We start from the raw sequence: 15,524 nt of genomic DNA on the forward strand, positions 1-15,524 counted from the left end.
AGAGTCTTAGCTTCTAGCTAAACTATTATGCTTAGTAACCTGTCTTCAAGTGAATTACAACTCACTTAATTTCTTTAGACTTCAGAGGAGTGCTAATTCCCAAATTCATGGGTGAACCACATTAATTAATAGCTCGTAAATCATTGTAATTATTTCCAAAGTTGCTCTCCTTTGTAGCCCTTAAACCAGAAGATGTTATTTTTATTTTAGCCAAATATTCTTCACCGGTCTTCTCAAACCACCCAGGAGTGGAGCTCTGACTCATCCACACACTGAGCCTGTGGCTGCTTTCACCTGGCTGCTCTGGTCTTGTGGGGGGGCTTGCAATGCTGAGTGAGCCAAGGACTCTCCAAGAACATTACACACACACTGCTCAGCCATTCCGATCAACCTTGCAGGTGGGAGTTCAATGATTTTGTCTATGGGTTTCTTGTTTTGCTTTGAAGCATAATGTTCAGACAAAGATTCTTCCTGGGCTTTGCAAACAGAGAGAAAGGTAAAGGGGTGGTAGGATAAAGTTTTGGCTTGCCAAATGAAATTATGGAGCTATTAAAAATCAAGCAAGTTTGACTAATGAGAACCCAATGACATCATAAAAACATCTTAGTTTCCTACAGTAGATGAAAGGCCGTTCATAAATGAACTCTGAAAAATAGTAAAAGCAGAGAAAGGTAATGTAAATACCAGGGCACGTTCTAAAAAAATAAAAAGCTGTGTTCAAAGCTACATGGAGGCACTCAGACCAGCACCAACATTTATTGAGTACTCTGCTCATTTCTCCCTTTGATACTCAGGCGTTATTTTTCCTGTAAGTTGATGTAAACTTTGAAGTTTTGCACAAGATCTTGAAAGAAATACAGAGTATAACCAGCTGCTACATATGATTCTCTACCTATTGGCTGTCATGTATGTTACATATAGAAAGCATAAAAGAGAATAGCTTGAGCAATGTAAACTGCCAGCAGGAAAAGTCTTTGAAAACTTATACAAGATAAAAGCATCTGTAGTCTCAACACTGAAACTCTGTAATCCAGCACACTGATAAAAAACAGCATCCACTGGAACAGCTGGAGTCCACTGAATGGGAGCAAAGCCAGCATTTGAATACAATTAGCTCTGTCTATGCTCAAGCTGCCTGAGATATGCTTCCACATCCACAATAACCCTCTTGCAACAGCTAGTCCACTAGAGGAACCATCTTTTTTAGAAGGGTTGGAATCTATGAAGCAAGAGGGGGATACAAAAAGTGTGTTACTGAGTAGAAAGTAACCCTGCAAGGCAACACATCTGAAATTACACAGCAACAAAACTGCCTTGCCTGTATGGGCTCCACTTGCCCATAAATGAGTAAAGGCTGTATGCTTTGTCTTCTGCTGCAGACCTTCCCAAGGAATTCCTAAGTGCACAAGGAGTGCTGCCAGCTTGGCCAGTACCACCACCAGGCTGAGCGAGCATCCCTGTCTGTACCCACCCTGAGCCATGGGAACTGGCCAAAACACTTCTTGCATTCCAGAAACATCAGTGACATGGATACAGCTAAATTAAATGCAACTTCTATTCTGTGAAATGGAGTAAAATTGTGCCATCTGTGTCAACTCGCTGTATTTAGCGAGCATTGAACTACGGGCACATAAAAGGACCACCTGAATCTGCTCCTTGCAAAAAAACCTTGCCCATGGAAAAATTGTAGAGATGTGAGGCAGCAGATGAGCCCTTCCATGCATGTGGTGACCTTAACTGAAAATGACCAGTCGCAACAGCAACATGGAAATACAGAGGGAATGGTATATAACATACTACAGCAAAACAAACAAACAAAAATAAATATTTGAATAGGTTACTACATTCCAGGTAAGTGTTTGGTGAATGCAATGCAAAAGCAGTTTATCAAAATGAAGTAAGAATTGCTAATGGAATTGGTCTGGTTTATATATCTAACTAATTTCCTCGCTTTCGGACTGTTTTAAAATGCTCATCCTGAACCATGTCATAGAGGAGAAAAGAGAGGAATTCTGTCAATATTGTACTTAAAATCATGCACAAAATTGATAACATTATGATCTAAATGTCACTTTTACAGCTAAATTACAGAACCACAGCATAACCAGTGAAAATAGAAATTATTTTATAAATGGAAATTGTACTTAACTAACTGTAATCCACAAACTGCTGGGTTTTGCAGCTAAAAACCAGCAAACTTTTACACAGCCAAACTGCATTCTGTGGAGAAGGCAAAAACATCTTCCTATGTGAGCTCTACCTGTACATAGGCTACACTGTTGAATACTGGAGCACAGTCAGAAAGTCTGACAACCACTGAGCAGCACCAACCTAGCACCTGACACTACAGAAACATAAAAAAATTGGAGAATTTGGAGAGTAACAAAAAGAATCCTAAGGGCTGAAGGACTGGATCCATAATGGGAGATCAATAGCTGACTACATAGCAGATGAAATAAAAGATGACATTAATGTTTCAAAACTATGTCCTGAAGTACTCAAAACACATCATAAAAATAATTTGTGCCTGTCAAACCAGAAATGGCTACAAGAAGCAGAAAAAGGGTCTGAAGTTAATGGATGTTCTTTAAAAACACAAATTTGTCCCCCACATTTTCTCCTCGTATCCTCAATGAGGGCAGAAAAAGATAGAGCTTCACATATCCCAAGATATAAGAGGAAAAAGCAGAAGAGGGGGCTAATTTTCAAAGAACAAAATTGTGCATCTATGGAATAATAAAATAGTAACTTTTTTATCCACAATCTCCTATCCACCTGTGGAGAAGTGTTAGAAGGCAAGAGGATGCACTGCAAGAATTTCTGGGTCATGAACAGGAAGGGTGACTGGAATATTCAGACTCTAAATTTTGTTTTGTTTTAAAATGGGAAACTACCCACAATTACAGGAATTTACATATCCTAAAAAAAAAAAAAAAAAAAAAAAACCTAACTAATTTTTCTTACACTGTTGACTCTATTGTGATTCATCTCCATAGCTGATGATACAAGAACTATAGCTGGGAAAAGATGATTAATAAAAAATAACAAGTCAAATGACACTGCACACTCTAAAGGTCAGTATAATAACCAAGTCAGCTTTTATAATTTCTGTATTTCCAGACCTTTTGGTCAAGCAGAAGAGAACACTGAAAAATGCACCATTGCACATACCTGACTGTAGCAGTGAGGTATTTGATCATATCCATTAAGATAAAGTCAGATCTCCTTCCTGTCAGCAGCTTTGAAGATTTCTGAATAGCTAAGGATGCTTGTTTCCCATGAGTTTAAAGTGATCATTCAAGTTTCTCCATGTATTTTTTGGATAAAAATGTATTTTAAAAGTCTATAAAGAAACAATGACCTTCCAGCTTGTGATATCATTTGCCTCTTTTGGCAGGGTCATTTTGAACTGAACAAAATCAGCTGTTGCTTTCTTTTCAGACCTTTCCTATCATCTATTGCAATTCCTTCCTTATAACTCATGAGCATTACACATCTGGTAAGGTAAAAAGTAAGGTCTGAAGTTATCTAGGCTGCACAATGACCAAGCAATACCAAGTTTCATTTGAAAAAAAGAAATTGAGTGAAAAAAAACCCTATTATACATTCAATAAATAATAAACACATCAATTTTGTCAGTCAGTCAGCTGGCCCCAGCATATGTTGACGACCACCTACAGAAAGTACACAATGGTTTAAAAAAATGCTATTTTAAGAGCAAACCTTCCTCAAGAAAATGTAATGACCAGATGTTTAAGAGAAATTTTAAATCCTTTTAGACATGAAGAAAAGGTAAGGGCTTGGGGAAAAAAAATAAAGTCACAATCCTCAAGACAGACAGGAATTTGAGAAACTCTGAAAGCTAAGAGCTCAACATGATTTATATTCTCACTATTGTGAGGTCCTGTTTCCTGGACAGTTCTAGCATCAGATGAACCTCTATGAAAAAAAAACAAAGCAACTTTAAAGATGAGGCAGAGAATAACACCCATGGAAACCACTTCCAGAATGGTTTCTATCCTCTATGATAACACTACTTAGGAAATGTTATGGCTTGAAGAACGAAGAAAGTCTACATGGGTGCAGTTCACTGGCTTTGCAAATGCCAGCTGATCAACAAAACACAGTAGTCAGAGAATCTGCATCTAATTGGAAAAACTCAGTAAAAAGCATTCAGAGATGCAACTGGGGATCCAGTCCAAATACTGCTTTCAAAAGCAGATCCAAAGGAAGTGGAGCTGCCTCAAAATCTTGATTAGAAAAGGGAAATGACTGAGATAAAGGCCACATGACTGTTATCTGTGCCACGGGGGATTATCTCCATTCCCAACTCCCAGAAGACTGCTACAACGAAATGAGGCTTCTCTGCATTTCTCAGAAAGAAGCAGAGCATATTGTTTTTACATATAATTTCTTTGGCCTTCAACAATGGACACAAGTGAATGCCACTGTGAGTTCTACCATGCTAAAAGAAAGAAAATAAATTCCAGCTGACTCCTCCTGTGCGAGGACTGGCTTTGAGTGAGCCCTGCATTAACAGGAGCTAGGAGGCATTCCCCACAGTGATAACCGAATTCAGTCAGGACCAGGAAGGACAGGAGGAGGCAAGCCACAACACTGCAAAAACAAGAGTGTGCAAGGCAATTTCAGCAAGATTGTCTAGAAGAAGAATATCCTATTGTTTGACATACGCTCCTAGTATTTTTATGCACTCTAAAGCGTATCTGTCATGTACTCACTGATGAACAGGATTGTATTCTTTGTATATGGTACATTCAAGCAAAACTCAAAGTTACATTTATCACTTTGTTAATAACCTTTCTTAATTAATGGATTTGGAAAAGAGCTGCTATAAACAGGCATTTATCATCAGACGGGAAATTATTATCATTAAGTGCCATGAATACTGCTAAGCTAATACTAAACAAAAGTCTTCAAAGTACACAAAGGATGATCTTCTAAAGAATGAGTGCAGCTGAAAAATTTGAGACTGGCTTATTTGACAACAAGCACAGAAACTGGTTGCTTTTGTTCAGGAAGGACTATCACTGAGAGAGAGAAGGAACTGGGGAAATGTACAAAAGAGCTTAGCAGCTGGAAGAGAACTGAAATTGCACAGGAAGGGGAGATAAAGTCACTGAAATTGAAATAACACTTCCATTTGTTACAGAAATAGTATGACAGCTTCCATCAATTATTTCACTCATTAAACAAGCAGCCCATTTATTTTAATTCTTACTAGTCAATTAAAGAGTTGTCATTGCAACACCTTTAACAAGAGTATCTCATATTTAAATAGAATAATTTAGAAATGTATTTTGCAAGACAGATTTGGTTTTTATTATTTCTTTCAATTTAAATAATACCATTTCTCTCTTGGAGTATTAATGCAAAAAATCACAGTAAAATATGCAAACTAGCTATTCAAATGTTTTTTTAATTGGACTGGAAAACATAGTTTCAGTAAGAGTTTTACTAAAGAAATACCACAAAGAAATTACTGTATTGGACTGATGCTTCAACTTAGAGAAAAAATAGAAAGGATGATGAGATTCAGAAGTTGTTATTCTGTGCAAAATCTTTCTCCACTCCTGACAAGTATTTATTATTCATTCCCCACCACCTCTCCTTATCTGGTGACACAGCTTACAGACTGCATGCTGTTTAAGATGTAGTTTGAAGTTGCTGGCAACTCTCCTGTAATACTTTCCAGTCCCCACAAAAAAGAAAAGCCACAGCTTAGTCCATTCTTACACCTACAGAGAACAGGTAACTGGATCAACATCTATTAGAGAGCAAAAAATCAACACCAAAATTGATATCACCAGGAATGAACACAGGAACTGCTGTGCACATCCTTCAAGGATTTTATTATAACCATGGCCAGTGCTCACTATTATCTCCAACCATTAGTGGAACATACAGACAGCTGCAGCCTGAAGTAGCCCATCCCTTCTGTCCTTGGCCAATATGAGAACCAGAAGCAGGAGGAGTCCTGAACTTTTCTGAGCTTTTTCTCCCCAGGGTTACACTGACAGCGCGCACCTTTATCTGTACCTTCAGACAACATTAAGAATTTGTTTCAGGGCACTGAATTGTTTAGTTTACATGTGTTCAGTGCACTGGGGATCTCAGCACCTAGCACCAGTAACACACCACCTGTTGAGTTCTGCATGTTGTACCACTGTTACCAGCCTACTGAGGTAATTTTGCAGGACCTCTGTTGGTATGACTGTGTCTGGATCTCCTCTATTCTACCTCCTGGATACTGCCTTGTGCTATTTTCAAATTAAAAAAAAAAAAAAAAAGTATTCTTTAAACTATTAGTTGCCCCTACCAAAAAAAAAAAAATTTAAAAAATTTTAAACCTCTCAATCTCTAGCCGTGGACATATCTTAGGCACCATTTGCATGTGTAGCTTTTTCTGGAGTCAGAGAGAAAGGGAATTCATTTCTGTGGCAGACAGCATCTTCAATTGTTCATAGCTGTGCTAGTCAGCCAGCCTAATCCACACTTCACCAGAGGATTACCTCAGGTTGCTTGAGGACAGGGAGTGAGGTTATGTCACCTCACAGCTGGAGCAAGAGACAAAACAAGGCAGGTGCCTTTGCACTGATGCAGACCAGGCACAATCCCACCTGCTGAGAGTGCTGAGGACCCTATCTTTCAGCAGGAAGAATAAAAAGAGGAGCTAGGCACAGCAGCTTCTCAAATGCTCCAACTATTCCCAAAGCAACTGCCCATTTAGAGCCTTAATTTTATGGCAAAACACTTCTAAAAGCCTAGCTCAGCTTTCATGCCATTAGTTTATCCTTCACAGCACTACTTTTCATCCATCAGAGTACTTACAGTTTACTTTTCACCTCAAGCCAAGTCCAGCATTTAAGTATGATAAAAAAATTCCAATCAAACATTTCAAAAGGCATTTAAATACATGTAAGACAACTCCTGTCTGCATGCAAAGCCCCCACCAACTTCTAAAAGGATTTAGCATCAATGATTGAACCTGTGAGAATATATCAATCCACACAAGTAGAGTCACAGTGTTTTAGTTTTCATGAAATTTGCAGTAAGAGAGAAGAAATGCCAAGAATGGTTCATCTAAACAGCTGAAACACTGCTAAGGAAAGAAATTACATTGGGATTAATAATTTCAAATATATATGCATCATTTGAGAGCAGAAGGATAGGATAAAATAGATCAAACCCTTTTGACAGGTTCTCATTTGTTCACACAATTCCAAGCCACCACGTCTGAAATGGCAAGGTGAATCAGAAAAATTGAGTTATGCACAAACTTGTCATAGAACGCATTGCAGTTGAGACGGTCACAATGCACAGAGTATCACCATACAACTTCAGAAAGCTCCAACCCATAGAGAGTTACACCACACCACTGCAGAAGGCTGCAAGCATCTGCCCTCCTTGTTCTGCAGCCCAACCTGTTATACCCTCCTGTTCCTGCCTGGCACCTGTGTGCCCTCTGCTCCCTCTGGTGATGGTCAGTGCCCCTGGGCACTCCATGGCTCATTGCTGTCAGTGCTGCTCACCTGCTTCTCACAGCTGTAGCCCACTGGGGATGAGGCTGGCCACAGCCCCACTCCCAGTTACCACTACTGTGCCTACACAAACTGTGCAGAAATCTTATTTTCTGCAGAAAGCTAGAAAAACATTTATACACAAACTAAGCACCAGGTTCAGTAAAAATTATGGTATTTTGTACACACAAAATATAACAGCTCACAATTCAAGCATTATAAAATAAGAATAAAGTTTAAAATCCAGAGGATTAGAAACTATTGTTTCTATTGCCTTGGTTTTGGGGTTGTGTTAGTCTTCAATTAAACTAATTTTCAATTAAAGTTTTTTCTGCAAAACCTTAAAAACAGCAAGTCATAAGAAAATACCACACATTCAAAACATAGGCATGTTTATGTATCATTGAGATCACATTGTTTCTTGTGAGAAGATTTTTTTTCAAGATGAAGCAGCCTTAAGAAATTCCGTAAGTCAGTTATAGAGAAGTTTGATTACTCCCTGGCAATGGATTTCTGGGTTAAAAAGTTATAAAGGTTATCTTCATAATTTTAATTCTTATTTGGAGTAAACTGCTTGTTTCTGCATGTTCTCAACCAGCAGCATCCTTACTACATTGAACAGCCCAACAATACTGCATAATCCCCATTGTAAACAATTATTTTGGGGTGTATTTTCCATGGCTCTGACTTAGTTCTGGAAGACAAGGAATATAGACAAGCCTAAACAGTTGTTATATATGGTTATCAGAGAAAAGTTAATTAGCTTCAGGTTTAAAATATGATCCTCCTCCTCTTCAAAGGCACAAATATGAACCTACCTGCTGCTGTGACAGCTGTCAGGAAAAGCACAAACCTGTTTCTTCCACGAAATACAGATGTATAGCTCTGTGATGCCATTGCTGCTCACAAACAGAACTCACATGCCTTACAAGAATATTTAACCCCAAGAAAGACCCACAAGGTTTACCATCCACTTCCAATTAATACCACAATTCTGGAGGAAAATGCTGGTGCTGCTTTTTCACTCTAATAAAGCGATGATGTCTGCAGCAAGACTAACTCAAAAAAGAAGATTAATACTTGTGGAAAGAAAGACTAAGTTACTCTATTGGGATAAGGGAAAAGGCTCAGTTGTCCAACCAGTTTTCTGCCCAGTGAGGAATGCACACATCCACACCATGAGCTGTCTCTGGGAGAGCACTGTGAAATGGTGGTGAAGGTGGTTAAATCCAGCTGGAGGCCAGTGACTAGTGATGACCAGGGTTCTATGATCCTGTGAATGTTTCCTACCATTAGAAATTCACTTCACGTGAGAGTGATGGGTGTCCTGTGAAAACCACCAAGCTCAACAGACTGTAGTCTGCATGCAGAAATCACAGAGGCAATCTTAAGACAAAGCCCTTCTTACCATCATTCAGACAGAAATCATACCAGTATTTTAAATTCTAAGCACAACTCAGATTCAAAGTTTCGATTTCATAATAGTTGCAAGGAACTGAATGCAGTAGCCCTGAATGCCTACCCAGGAATGCTTGTGAATAAAGGAAAAAGACAATTTGCATTAATATTTTAAACTATGAAAGAGAAACAATCTCCCAAATAACCTTAGTTTTATCCTGTCCATCAACAGCAGCAGCTTGGACTTGAGCTCATTCTTGATCCAGGGTCTCAAAGCACTTTAAAACAACTACCTGTTACTGCACCCCATTGGACTGAAGCAGGGATACAGAGATGACAAGGACCCATCCTATGGCATGTCTTTGAAGCAGCACAACCCTCCTCAGCTTGAACGGTTCTTCCGCTTTGATTTTCTGGTAGGACAAGACCCTGCAAGACTTGCCTATGAATAAAAGAAGTCTATGATTGCTGCACACACTTAATTGTATTTCTGCAGGCTATAAAAGTCTTGCTCTACTCAGTTTAACAAACTACCAGATAGTTATGCCTGAAGAGAAATTCCCTGTTAGGGAAAAAAGCCCTATTCATCCAACTTCAGCAGCAAATGCAAATAGCTAATTAACCTTATCTCCATTACACTGTCCTGATTTTGCAATACATCTGGCACAGAAGCAAGTATTTTTTTGCTGTGTCCAAATCTTCTCACATGCTTACAGAGCCTAAATTCAATGGGCTCTGAAGCAAATCTGACAGGCAAAGATTTAGCATGTAGGTATGGGGATCCCCTCTGACCTGTACTCTAGATGCACACCTCTGCATGCCATTCCATCACTACTTTGTTGGGGAAGAGATAAATCGTCACACACATGAAGGAAACTGTATTTTTCTATCTAGTTACAAATAAAGCTGTATTTGTGTACTTAGCAGAGACAAATAAACAAAGTGGCCAGATCCAGCTCATGTACACATTATCAATTCCAGGGAAATAATCATACTCTTTCACCCATCAGGGTTTTTTTTCCCCTAAAAGACATACCTGCCCAAACTATGAAAACTATGAGATTCAGCATTTTGCCTTTTCATGGTCTGTTTTAAATACAACACTTTTTTCTCGGCCAAAATTGGCAAGGATAAGGGAAAGCAAATTGGACAAAAGGTCAGATTATAGTGAAATTGAAATATTTATCAGAACAGCTACTTCTGCCAAGGAAGATAATCACAAAGGTAACATCTCCTTTGATCCTTAATTGACCTGTGTGTTTTTAATTAGGAAGCAGGGGAATTAACCTAGAGCTAATTACAGTCTTCATTTTACAACCTATAAGTGTGTAATTTTATTCACATAAGTATTCCTTAGTGAAGTTATGCATGAACAAATACGTTTGTAGCTTGAGGGAATAGGTCTTGAGTTACTTAACCTTTTAAAAACTTGTAAGTGGCTACTTTACAAATATGTCTTATATACAATCTGTTTTGTATTTTAGGCTTTAGATGTGAATTTTTTCTGAACACCAAAGAATATTTCTTTTTGTGTCAGCAAAACAGCAACAGTTATTTTTATGTTAAGGAAATAAGTGGTAGCTTTAAAGAATGAACATTTTTGATTATGTGCCTTTATTCATCCTCATCTGCAAAACTGCAATCTTTTGTTTAATGGCATCACAGAGTCGAGGTTTGTAGCAATGCATTTTGACTTCAGCACTGAATTAATTTTAATGTGTAACACAGTCAGTTTCAGGGGAAGAAACTTCCTGAGACCTGTGTCATTCATGTCTCTGCATACTAAAATTCATTCACTGTTGGAAAAGCTTTCTGGAACACATGAAGGGTGAACCTATGCTCTCCAGTGCTCTCACATTGCTGCTCCAGCCTGTTCACTACATTTAGAGTTTGCAGACTCTGTTGGACCTGTATCTGCAGTCCTGCAAGCTGCCACAGATGATTCCAAAATACCCATCATGTAAGGCTCGGAATTGTGACCATGACTTCCATGCAAATGCCCTCCCTGCTGGCCATTGTACCACCAGATGAGAACTTGCTTTGCATCCTGACTCCAAAGAAAATAACTCCTTCAGCCTACTTTCCCAAGGCAATGTTTAGACTTGCTTATCTGTGGATAAACACGTCTGCCAGACCCTCTCTAGTAAGTTCTGAGTCTGTTGGCCAATTATAACCAAATCTGACATAAGCTTGGAGGCCTAAGAGATATTCACTGTGACAAGCAGCAGCAAAGCAGGCATCTGGGCTGAGCATACAGCCCTTGTGAATGATCCTGTGAGAGAAACACCAGAGCAGCGACAAACTGGGGAGCCCAGCCGTGAGACACAGTGCCAAAGGGAAGAGATTCCTCTGGGTTTGGCTGCTCATCACAATCCTGCAACACAGCATTGCATGACAGTGCAATTACATGACAGTCTGTGCATGACAGCAGTTAGAACATGCTGCCTGTATTACCAGAGACACAGACATGCTCCTCTCTGTGTACACTGTGCAAGCGCTCACACCTGGGTGTGCATGCACACTCTGGCATGGGCTGATCATAAAGAATAATTGATCACATAGGAATTTTTTTTACAGCTTGATGAGGTGTTGACATTTCAAACTGAGAAAAGTAAGCTCAGTAATGTGACACATGTAAAAACCTGGTATAATGTAATCAAACACTACATTATAAGGTATTTTAGTTACCTCAAAATCATTTCCTTATTACAACGGAGTCCAGCACTTCCAGATGCTGTCATAGATAAATATTTTGTCCTTTAAGGTACTCAAAAGAACAAGGTTATTGAAATATAGCACAATGCAATTCATAGATACCATCAGAATGTTACAATTTCAAGACTTTTTCAAAACTTATCCTATAACCCTCATTACATTTTTGCTACCTCAACCAAATACAAAACAGCAAGAGGAAAGAGCTCACCAGAATGAAGCCCAATCTGAAACACGCACTAAGAAAAAAAAAAAAAAAGCTTGACATGTGAACCTTAGACTAAACTGCAGTGTTTTCAAATCAGTTTCCTCCAAATTTTGCCTATCAGCAGCAAGATTCTCAGTTTGTTTGAGACAATTTAAAAATAGTTCATATCTTCTGAAAAGGAACAGAAATCTGAATGGTAATATGTCTAAGATACATTTTATAGTTTGCTTTATGGCACGAATAGATCTTACTAATTTGTTTCTGTTCTATATTTGCCATATTTACAGCACAGACATGTAGGAGTCACTTCTAATACTTCTCTAAACCCTCACCAACTTTGTAAGTTAGAATAATGACAACCAAGATAACCATGTTGGTTTATATACTATCCTATCCTTGCAATTACTCTAAGATTGGTAGAAAATCCCTATTACAAGTTTTTGGAGACTTTTCTGGCTTGGCCCATATTCTGTTTGAAAGCTGTAAACTTAGAATTGCTGTTGTCAGCAGCAGCACAGGCTGGACCCAGAGGCAGCTCTTCACTCTCCCCAGCACACTGCATTAAGTATCACAATTGTAAGACAAAGCAAAGCAGCCCCCTCCCCACAGGATTTACAGTCTGGACAAGCACTTTGTAGTCAGCATCCAGCAATCAGTGGTTCAGACACAGAGCAGCTCACAAGCCTTCTCCTAAAAAAAAGTTCATCTTTTTTCTTGGGAGTAGTAACCCATCATTTCCCACCTGAGCATCAGACTTCCTCTCATTGTTTCCTTCCACCTGGAAACAAATATTTTGTCTTACTTATTGAAAGTCTAGTTTTGTATTCCTACAATACACAGGGAAGAATGACGGAAACAGGCAAGAAAGACTAGATGCTGGGAACAGCCTTTGTAAATCTGTCAGTTTACATCATCACCAACCAAAGATCTTTCAAAGGCAGTTTCAAAACTTGAGGGTTTGATTCTGTCAAGAGATGAATGCTCCGGTCTTGCTGCAGCAAAGGCCCCAGAACATGCTTCACTTTAATTAAACAAGTGCACCAATTAAAATGGACCCCCCACAAATCCTTAAAATGAAGTATGTATTTAAGAGCCAACTTGAAGCCAGATCATTCAGCATACTGACCCACAGGAAGGACTGCTATAAGCCAGGATTACACACACAGATAAGTACAGATACAGCTGTCCCAAAGGCCTGAGGGGTTTCTTTTCTCCAATTGCACAAGTGTCAACCAAGGGTAGCTTAGCTGAAGCCAAGCAGAGCAGTAGGTTGTGGGAAGAGAGTCAAGGTCCTTAGGTCGTATTTACTGTGATGGATTTCTTATTTTGAAACAACTGCAAAAGTGTTTCCTAACAATGCAACATTTCAACACAAAAACCAGAGAGTCTTCTTACAAACACATTATGAATCCATCATATCATTCTAATAGTAAAATGCTGGTTGGGTTTTTGCTTGCTTTCAAAAACCTCTGAAAGAAACTCACTCCCTGCACATGCAGCCTCTGCCACAAAAGAGGAGAAATACTTGGTGCTGTAAAGTCATGCTGGCCATCAGTCAGAGATTTTGTCCTCTGTAGGCAATCACATGGTAGCCATTCTGTCACACTAATGCACACTGCTTCAATGAGTTACTCACAGAGACTGTAGCTTTCAACATCCTAACTTTAGTATGCCTGTCATTCAAAATGGTCCATTCTCAGAAAATAACTATGGCTCTGCTCATTTCCCTCCTCTTCAGCTACACTTGAAGCAAGATAGAAGAGAGCATTTTGGCCTAAAAAGGAGACAACAGAGAATGCTCTGGAAGTATATAAGTGTGAATGGGACAGAGAGGAACAGAGACCAGTTCTGCACTAACTCTGTCAAGACATAGGTACTGTCAAAGGTTCAGAATAAAATGCTATGGGGTTTGACACAGTGTAAAGTTAAAGCTGTGAACTTCCTTCACACAGCACATTGTTAAAAGTTTACGCAGCGTCAAGGGGCACTCAGAGCAGCTCATGGAAAGGAAAGCTCATGGTGCCGTGAAGACACCAGCTCTCCCTTAGAAAGCATCCAAGCTGCAAATTATTGCATGCTGAGAGAGCCTTCTGGCAAATTATCCTTACATGCCTATCTTATTTTTACTCTCCCTCAGGCACTGCTTTTTGCACCGTCAGACCCAGGACGCTTAGCAGACCTCTGGTTTTATCTACAAGAGACTCTGAAACAGTGACACTTTCTGTCATTTGCATTCAGCAGGTCCTTAAACCGAGTGGTTTAACGCTGTGTTTCTGAATATCACCACCGAAGACATCGACTGCCATAATCCGGCCGGTAAACCAGAGTTCACGTCAGTCCATGACAAGCGACAAAGTCTGAGTTAACAATACCGTACTGCAGCGCGAGAGAGTCCCGCTTCCCAGAGATTCACAGGGCCCTCCACCGCCGTCAGTTACCAAACAAGCTGTACCTTAACAAACCGGCGTTTGGATTTAAAAGTTCATTTCGGGAGCGCTGCGGACCGCCAGTTTCTGACGTGCGAGCGTAACGAGCTCGTATCAAGCCGGGCGCAGCGTGTGCCCGAAGAGAGCAGGTCCGGCAGCCCGGTCCCAAGCGGGCTGAGGCCCCTCACACGCTTCACCGCAGTGAAGCTCGGGGCAGCCCGGAGCGAGCGCTCCGAGCCCCGCACGGGACGGGACGGGGCGGGGGCCGGGCAGCCGCGGCTCCCAAGCGCCCGGCGGGGATGGAAAGCGCCGGGCGCCTTCGGGGCGCTGCCCCCGCAGCACTCGGGACCCCCGGGGCTCGCAGGCCCGGCACCCCCGGGACCCCCCTGCACCCCGGGCCGCCCGCCCCGCCGCAGCATCTCCGCGCCGCAGCACCCGTTCCCCGGCCGGCTCCGGCTCCTCTCCGTCCTCACCGCCTGCGAAGGCTCCGCGGGGCTGTCTCCTCTGCCGGGGCTGCTGCCTCCTCTGCCCGGGCTCCCTCGTCCTCTGCTGGCGCTGCCTCCCGCGCACACCCCCTTCCCGCCCGGCTCGCAGCCGCTCTGCTCGGGATCGGGGTGGCTTGGGGCTTCCTCCCCTCCTCTCGCCCTCTCCAGCTCCCACTAGTGCTCGCACACCCGGCCAGCCGGACCAGGATTCGCCGCCTTCTCCTCCTCCTCCTCCTGCCCCCCGCGGCCGCCGCTCCCCGGTCGCTGCCGGGGGGCTGCGGAGCCCCGGGGCGGCACGGGCAGGCTGCCCTGTCCATTCATCGCCAGCCCGGGTCTCAGCCGCCCCGTCCCCCCACACACCCCCCAAGGGCCCCGCGCTTGGCTGCCGGGACGGGGAGATTTAAGAGAAGAGAAGCAATTTACTGCCAGGATGAAATTAGCAATCGAGATAAAGCGGACAGCGTGGGAACCGGCGATTGAAAGATGAATCGCCGATACGTTGCATAGCGTTTAGAGTGTCAGCAATAATTTATTACTAAGTGTAGGCAGCACCACAGCCCCGATGTGGAGACTTCTGCTGCAAGTTGTACTACATCCCACAGGCAGGCGAGTACCATCCCGTGCTACCTTACAGCCCAGGCTTTTAAACTTCTGTACTATATTATTACTGCTTCCCTCTTTTCTATGCTTGATAAAAGGAAATAACACATCAGCAGCTTAACTTATCACATTAGAAGTTTACAAGCACAATTTTGTC

General features: G+C 41.4%; 1 protein-coding gene across 9 annotated transcripts in view; it reads right to left on the reverse strand.

The window, feature by feature from the left end:
- The window catches only part of BMPR1B (bone morphogenetic protein receptor type 1B), a 230,980-nt gene extending 216,004 nt beyond the window's left edge, over window positions 1-14,976 (reverse strand). For all 9 annotated transcript variants that reach the window (XM_072928572.1, XM_072928568.1, XM_072928570.1 and 6 more), the window contains exon 1: window positions 14,756-14,976. The gene's annotated coding sequence lies outside the window, so the exon portion shown is untranslated. The remainder of the gene's footprint in view (window positions 1-14,755) is intronic.
- Between the last annotated feature and the right edge of the window lie 548 nt (window positions 14,977-15,524).

This window comes from Taeniopygia guttata, chromosome 4 (genome assembly GCF_048771995.1).
Source record: "Taeniopygia guttata chromosome 4, bTaeGut7.mat, whole genome shotgun sequence".
NCBI lineage: Eukaryota > Metazoa > Chordata > Aves > Passeriformes > Estrildidae > Taeniopygia > Taeniopygia guttata.